Genomic DNA, 7,870 nt, shown 5'->3' on the forward strand with positions numbered 1-7,870 from the left:
GAGAGAGAGAGAGAGAGAGAGGGGGGAGGGGGGGGAGGGAGGAATCATTTAAAACTACCCCAGCAAAAAGATGAAGAAATGTGGTATAGAGGATTTTTTTCTTTTTCACTGTAGTTCTAAGGGCGGCTGGTGTTACCTCTGTGTATATGGTTCTGAAGGATGTTATCTGTAGCCTCCCTCGGTGTACGATTCTCCCTCCACTTATCATATAATCTACCTTTATCTTTTAATTATCTCAGCTTTCTTCCCTACTTCTCTTCTTTCTTCCTTCCTTCCATTCATATATTCGAACTACTTTTTTCTCCTTCCTTTCCTTCCAGTTCTTTCCAACGTCCTTTCCTTCATTCTTTCCTTCCTTCCTTCCTTCCTTCCATTCATCTATTCGACCTACTCTATTCCCATTGTCAATCTTTTATCTCCCTCCTTCCCTTCCTTACTTCCATTTCTTTCCAACGTCCTTACTTTCCTTCATTCTTTCCTTCCTTCCTTCCTTCCTTCCATCCATTCATCTATTCGACCTACTCTATTCCCATTGTCAATTTTTTCTCTCCCTCCTTCCCATTGTCAATCTTTTTTCTCCCTCCTTCCCTTCCTTACTTTCATTTCTTTACTTCACTTCATTCTTTCCTTCCGTTCTTCCAACCATTTCTTCATCGATATAGACAGAGAAACAAACAGTCAGGCCGAGACACAGATATAATTATAAACAGACATACAGACATATAGACACAGCATATCGATTATCTCTTTCCCATTCCTTCCTTCCTTCCATTTTTTTCATTCTTCCACTTCCTCATTGCATTTCTCGGCCAGAGAGAGAGAGAGAGAGACGATAAGGCTTCACTCAGCTGTAACAGGAAGGAAGCACACACACACACACACACTAACACAAAAGGCGTATTCAGTAGTGTCCCCCAACTCAAACAAGAGCATACAAGCACAGCAATTTTACTGCGGCGGAATTCACAGTGCATTAGTGCGTAGTTTTGGGCCTCAATAACAACATTGAGATTCACAAAGCTCGCGCGGTAATAACTACGAATTAATTGATGACGTCACAAGTTTCAGGAATTTCAGCCCCGCTGCCAGACGACAGGCGCCACCGCCCGGAAAAACTGTTGTGCACATCACTCTTCTGCACACTTTCGGAAGTAGGAAGATGGAGGAGTTGGACGATTTGTTCCTCGATGATGACCAAAATGGACATATAAAATGGGAGATGGAGAAATTAAAAAAAAAAAAAAGTTAAAGGAGAGATCTGGGAGAGACCTTTGTGTGTGGCGGGCGGCAGACGACTGAGGTCATGTTTACAGTTCACGTGTATGAGTTCTGAGCCAACTCTAATTTTCTCCTTGTTTTAGCTTGCAGTCAACTATAATATTGCAATAATATATATTTCCTCGCCAGCACATGATGATTATGTTAAGAGATGATGCAAGAAACGCACCAACATACGAAAAAACAGCTCTGCTCCGGGATTAAAGTCATAGCCACGAAATAGAGTGAGGTGACCAGATTTCTGAGACAAAATCCGGGGACATTTTCGGTTCAGAGTCGTAATAACCTCCAAAACATGTAGTGTTTTTGTCATTGAAAAACCAAAACGGGGACACTGCCCTTACCATTCATAAAGCAGCATTCAAAAGTTTCTCTCACCCTATTTATCCTAAATTGCAAAGGAATTGAATAAAAATTCAATTGATTAACACACAGAGAGAGGGGGGGGGGCACACACACACACACACACACACACACACACACACACACACACAGACAGACGATAAGGTTTCACTCAGCTGTAACAGGAAGGAAGCACGTGGACACACACACACACACACACACACACACACATACACACAAACACAAAAGGCGTATTCAGTAGTGTCCCCCAACTCAAACAAGAGCATACAAACAGTAATTTTACTGCGGCGGAATTCACAGTGCATTAGTGCGTAGTTTTGGGCTCGCGCGGTAATAACTACGAATTATTGATGACGTCACAAGTTTCAGGAATTTCAGCCCCGCTGCCAGACGACAGGCGCCACCGCCCGGAAAAACTGTTGTGTATACATCACTTCTTCAGACAAATACAGAGTGCACACTTTCGGAAGTAGGAAGATGGACGAGTTCGACAGTTTGTTCCTCGAGGATGACCAAAATGGACATAAAATGGGAGATGGAGAAATATTAAAAAAAAAAAAAAAAGTTAAAGAAGAGAGATCTGGAGAAACTCGAGACCTTTGTGTGTGGCGGGCGGCGGACGACCGAGGTCATGTTTACAGTTCACGTGTATGAGTTCTGAGCCAACTCTGATTTTCTCCTTGTTTTAGCTTGCAGTCAACTATAATATTGCAATAACATATATTTCCTCGCCAGCACATGATGATTATGTTAAGAGATGATGCAAGAAACGCACCAACATACGAAAACAGAGAGAGAGAGAGAGAGAGAGAGAGAGAGAGAGATTAGGTAAAACACAGAAAAGAACAGACACACATACAGACCAATAGCGAAGAGATCAGACAGACAGAATCAACTAAAAACTAGACAGGTGGACAAAACTAGGTAATGTATATGATTGTGTTCTGAAAGCACTTGTCTCGATTTATCTATTACTCATCTCTATATTTTTTTCCTCTTTCGGGTTGGTTATCAGTTCAAGTGTTTGATGGATTATATAACGGACTTTAGTTCCTATCCTACTCTTCATAAAACCCGTAAACTACACTTGAGCGGTGACCATTTGCTGTGTTAAGGGAAGCTGTGTATTCCTCATGCCAAGAATATGCGAGTTCCAACCAGGGTGATATTGGCTTAAAATTCGGTGCGCAAGTGTGACGGTCATAGTTTGGTATTTTAAGACACTTTCGTTTCTCACATCAGCTATTTCTAAAGGTTAAAGATGGAATCAATTGGGTTTTAATGAGTGGGGTTTTTTATGTTCACGGTACAGGGGAAGGGTCAAACAACCACCAGTGTCATAAAACTACTCCTAGGAAAGCCTTGTTAAATATGTGAACTTGGGCGGTGAAAAGTTTAGTAATACGGCTCGGAAACATTTTTTCGGCTCCCAGGCACACATATTTGACAAGGCTTTCGTAAGTGTTGTGGGCATATCCAGGGGTAGTTTTATGGCCCTGGTGGTAGTTTGATCCTTCCTTTGTACCGAGAACTTAAGGAAACTCATTAGAACCCGATTAAGTGGGTATCTCACTGGGGTTGCGAAGTTATGAAGCGAAAGCATCCCAGTGTAATTGCAAACATGAATATTGAAAACCTATTTCTTTGATAATCCTTGACACAGTTGTGGTATTATGATAAATGAAATTGTGAAACTTTGGCTGGACCGCTGTACAATCTCCGACCTGGGGAAAAAAATGTTCGTTGTTTATTTATCTACCAAAAAACTATTTTTCTATCAATTTTAGGCACTTGATACACTATAGCAATTAATAAATCACGAACACAGACTATACTTGTTCAAATGTATTAATATTGCTTAGCATTCTTTTTGAAATGGTCCGTAACCAAACCAAACAAACCTTCTTTTGACCTGTAACGCTTTGTATCCCTTCTTAGGTCCGCCTCTCGGTTCTCTCTTCTTATTATTCACACTCTGCTTTTCAATAGCATTGTGACATATCTTTCCTTGCTGTAATACGCTATTGTATTATAATTTTCTGTTTGTTACTGATATCACTTATTTTCATTGTTTTTCGGTGGTGCGCTTATTCAAACATTTGTGCCTTTTTTTCCAGCACTGCGTCAGAAACACTTTTGCCAGCTTCACAATTCTTCTTTCTGTTTCCTTTTTGTCTCCATACAGTCCTAACACAGTGCAGATTGCCCCGTTGTCCTCCTCTAGCCTCCTAGCCCACTCCTCCCTGCCTATTACCGTCACTACTCCTGCTACTAACTCCCCTCTCTGCCTCTCGTAGTTGCAACATTCTACAATTAGGTGTTCTACTGTTTCTTTCTCCCCTGTCGTACAGCTACAGTTCTGCTTTCCCGCTTTGTTTTGGTAGGTCTCGGCGAGGGTGAGTTCGGCCGCTCACCCGCTCCTTTCGGCACCGTGCAGGTTTCGGCCTTTTAAATATCTCTACCACGAGCTCTACTGACTGGATTCTGTTCGGTACTTGCCAGATTAAACATTAGTCTTTGTGGAATCTATTGGAAAAGTGGTTCAAGCCATACATACATGCGGCTGGGGAGTAGAAAAAAAAATGCAAGAAAGGTGTAAGCTTAGTTGCGAGTGTTTAGCTTGTTATAACTGAATGATAGTGTTTCTCACCACTTCACCTGAAAAATGTCGTGGAGAATATACGAACAGTGCATCATATTTTATCACGTGAGAGATATTAAGAGTGTGCTAGTCCTCGTCGCTTCAACACGCCCTACAGTCTCACAATGCTTTTTTAACACATTAAGAGTTGTTGGAAAGCTGAGTCAAACATACAGTACCACCATCCTCGCTGTTTCTAGAACGACGTACACTCTGTACACATAAATACAACTCGTACAGAGTGTCGTCCTCGAAACAGCGAGGATGGTGGTAGTTGTACTGTATGTCTGATTCAGCCTTCCAGCAACTCTTAATTACGGTTTAAAAGCTTTGTGAGACTGTACAGGTCTACGCTTGCTGGTCTGACATGCACCGTTCACGAGAGACCAGTGTTTGTAAACAATTTTTGACGGTGGGGACGCCAAATAACACAACACCGGTTCAGGCATTTCTAGTATTAACGTCCATATGTACGTGTCAACGTGTGGTTTTAGGGTTTTGTAAGTTTCCTAAAATACAGATAATGAAAATCTGAATTCATCAATGTAGTTCTATCTGAAATATCAATATAGTATCGTTTTTCGCCTATCGGACTTATCGCTAGCTAGTATCGGAATTGTGGATTTATATCGGGTATCGGTTATCGGTTATCGCCTATATTTCTGTCTCTAGTTAACGAATATCGGTTATCGCCGTTAAGGTTTTTCATTATCAGTTAACGGTTATCGGGAATAAGGTTTTCTGTTATCGTGCCCAGCTATGCTTCTTATCCTCAGGGATGATACTCTTCCCATAACACCCTCTGATTATACGTATTTTTTCTTGAATTTGATGTAAGAAAACCGTTTCGTCTGGCGACCAATTAAACTTACTCCTTTTCTGCGCTGGTTCTCCGGCCCATAGATGTGCTCATTGTGGCAGATGACGTGGTTATGGTGCGGTAATTTCAGCAGAGCAAGTCGTGACGCAGGAGGGGAGATACGGGTATTGACGAGTGACGGAGTAAAAACAGCCTTTGAGGCTGCTTCTATCTGCCACAAAACTCCGTATTTTCTTGTGTTTGCCATTTATTATGTTTCTGTTGTACATTTATACATCTTTTCTTTATTTTTCTTTTGAAATATATACTTAATTCATGTCGGATGTTTACGTTTTGCACGGAGGCGTCTTTAGCAACGAGCCCGCCATAAAGAAGAAGAAGAAGAAGAAGATAATAGTAGCCAGGGATTTTCTTAAGGCGGTGTCACACTAGCACTTTTTCCGTCGATTAATGCGATTTCCGTCGATTTTTCATCGTTCCGCATGAACTTATCGCATGAATTTGTCAGACGATCAGGATCGTTTCCGCCTGCAAATTTCCGCCTTTGTTTACATTTCCAAGACCAAGACCGAGACTTTCCGCGTGGCTTCAACCTGTCTCAAACGCTCTCCAGCAGTGACAGCCTTCCTCATCCTGGTGTCACTTCTGGCAATAAGAGGTGTCACTAACTCCAGAAGTCTGTGGTACTGGCTTTTGTCCAACCTGATCCAATTCTTCAGAGTCTCATGATCCTCTAAACTCAGCTCTTTTAACAGCCTGTGGTACACATTTTCTCTTTCCCGACGGGCCAACCATGAGCGCATCCATGCACGCTTTTTGGCTTGTTTAGCTCGTCTAAGTCTCACAATACACAGTATTAGGTTCAGAGCAGCGTATCTTTGCCGCAGCGTGGACTCCATGTTTGTTTACATTCCTTGGTCTGTGCCGACGGAAAGTTTCAGACGAAACACAGTTTGTGTGTGACAGGCCGCAGCCAAGATATCGACGATTTTCAGAAAAACGACGGAAAAAGTGCTAGTGTGACACCGCCTTTATACTTACACTCAAAGTTGACGAGGATAGCCTTTACTCTTAATAATTTGAAACTATTAACTTTGATGGTAACTTTAAGAGTAAAAGTTAATAGCTCTCCAGGATACGGGCCCGAGTTTTAGTTTTAGTCAGCTAGCGATCACTGGCAATTTTGGGGGTTGGGAAATGCTCCCGTTCTCTGTATCCTTTCCGGCTTTCTGATATCCTTCTTTTTGTGAGGCGACCACACAACTGCAGCATATTCAAGCTTTGGTCTTATCATTGTTGTTATTATTTTCTTCATTATTTCTTCGTCCATAAATTGCAATGATACCGTTGTGTGTGTGTGTGTGTGTGTGTGTGTGTGTGTGTGTGTGTGTGTTATTTAACTCACATCTGTGAGCAATGAGCTAAATGATTTTGAAATATGCCAATTCTCTCTCTCTCTCTCTCTCTCTCTCTCTCTCTCTCTCTCTCTCTCTCTCTCTCTCTCTCTCTCTCTCTCTCTCTCTCTCTCTCTCTCTCTCTCTCTCTCTCTCTCTCTCTCTCTCTCTCTCTCTCTCCTTATCCATACTTTTTTACCTACTCACTCTTCCTCTCTTCCTTTTTTTCTTTCTTCCTCTTTCTTTCTCTCCCACACTCTGTTCTTCGTCTTTCCCCTTTTCTTCCTTTTCCTCCCCATCCTCCCTCTCTCTCTCACTCTCCCCTTCCCTCTCCCTCACACTCACCCCCTTTTTTTTTTTATCCCGCAGAGTCATGGCGTCGTGGATATTAGCGTGAAGTCAGCTGGTCTTGGCGGTGGGGACGGAAGGCAGGAAGTTTAGTCAGCGCTCAGCAACCGTCAACATCCCACAGCATGATTGAGAGCAGGGAGTGGCTGTTTAGGGTGTCCTGCTGTGTGGACCAGGAGGAGACGGTTAGTAGTAGTAGTAGTATTTGAATTGTTGTGTATTCTTTTGTTTTCCTTTTCATCCTTTTCTCATTCTTTTTCCGTACTATTCCTCTTCATCACTTTTCTTCCTCATCATTTTTTTTTGTCTTTTTCTTCTTTTCATAATTTTTTCTTCCTCCCTGTTTTTATTCCGTCATTTCTCTTCCTCTTTTCTTTTAATCTTTTTCGTCGTCTTCATCTTCTGATTCATTTTCTTCCTCTACATATTTTTTTTTCTTTATCTTCATCCTAATTTCTCTTATTTTATCTTCCTCCTTTCTCTTCTTTTACTTCTAATTCATATTTTCTCTTGTTCCCTTCTTCCTCTCAGCCGCCTCCTCTTCCCAATAATTTTTCTTCTTCAAAATTGAACTTATATTCTCCAACATTGCGAGGCTTACACCCACAGCCACGTTGATAGGGATTTCGCAGAGGTGGCTGTAGATATCATACTTACTTCCATGGTTAGGTACTAAGTCTATATACACCAGGTCAAGTCATACGCAGGTTTGTGGGAGGAGACACGGCCGTGGCGTGGCTTATGCGTGACACTGCTTGGAGCCAAACTAGAGAATGTAGAAACAGGGATTTAGAGAAAACGATGAAAGGCGGACTAATTTAAATCAATCACTTCAACATGCCCTCCCTCACACCCCACACCGCCGTTTGTAGGCATTGGAATTACAGTCACGCAATAGCACAATAAAAAGACATTTTTTTCGTCAGTGGCTTGCCTGAACGCGCTGTGAAAGAAGTCGAGAATGCACATCCAGAGTGCACACACGGCCGCAACTTAAGTCACTCCTGAACTGGCGGGTATTTTTTT

The sequence above is a fragment of the Eriocheir sinensis genome, chromosome 69 (assembly GCF_024679095.1).
Source record: "Eriocheir sinensis breed Jianghai 21 chromosome 69, ASM2467909v1, whole genome shotgun sequence".
NCBI classification, from domain to species: Eukaryota; Metazoa; Arthropoda; class Malacostraca; order Decapoda; family Varunidae; genus Eriocheir; species Eriocheir sinensis.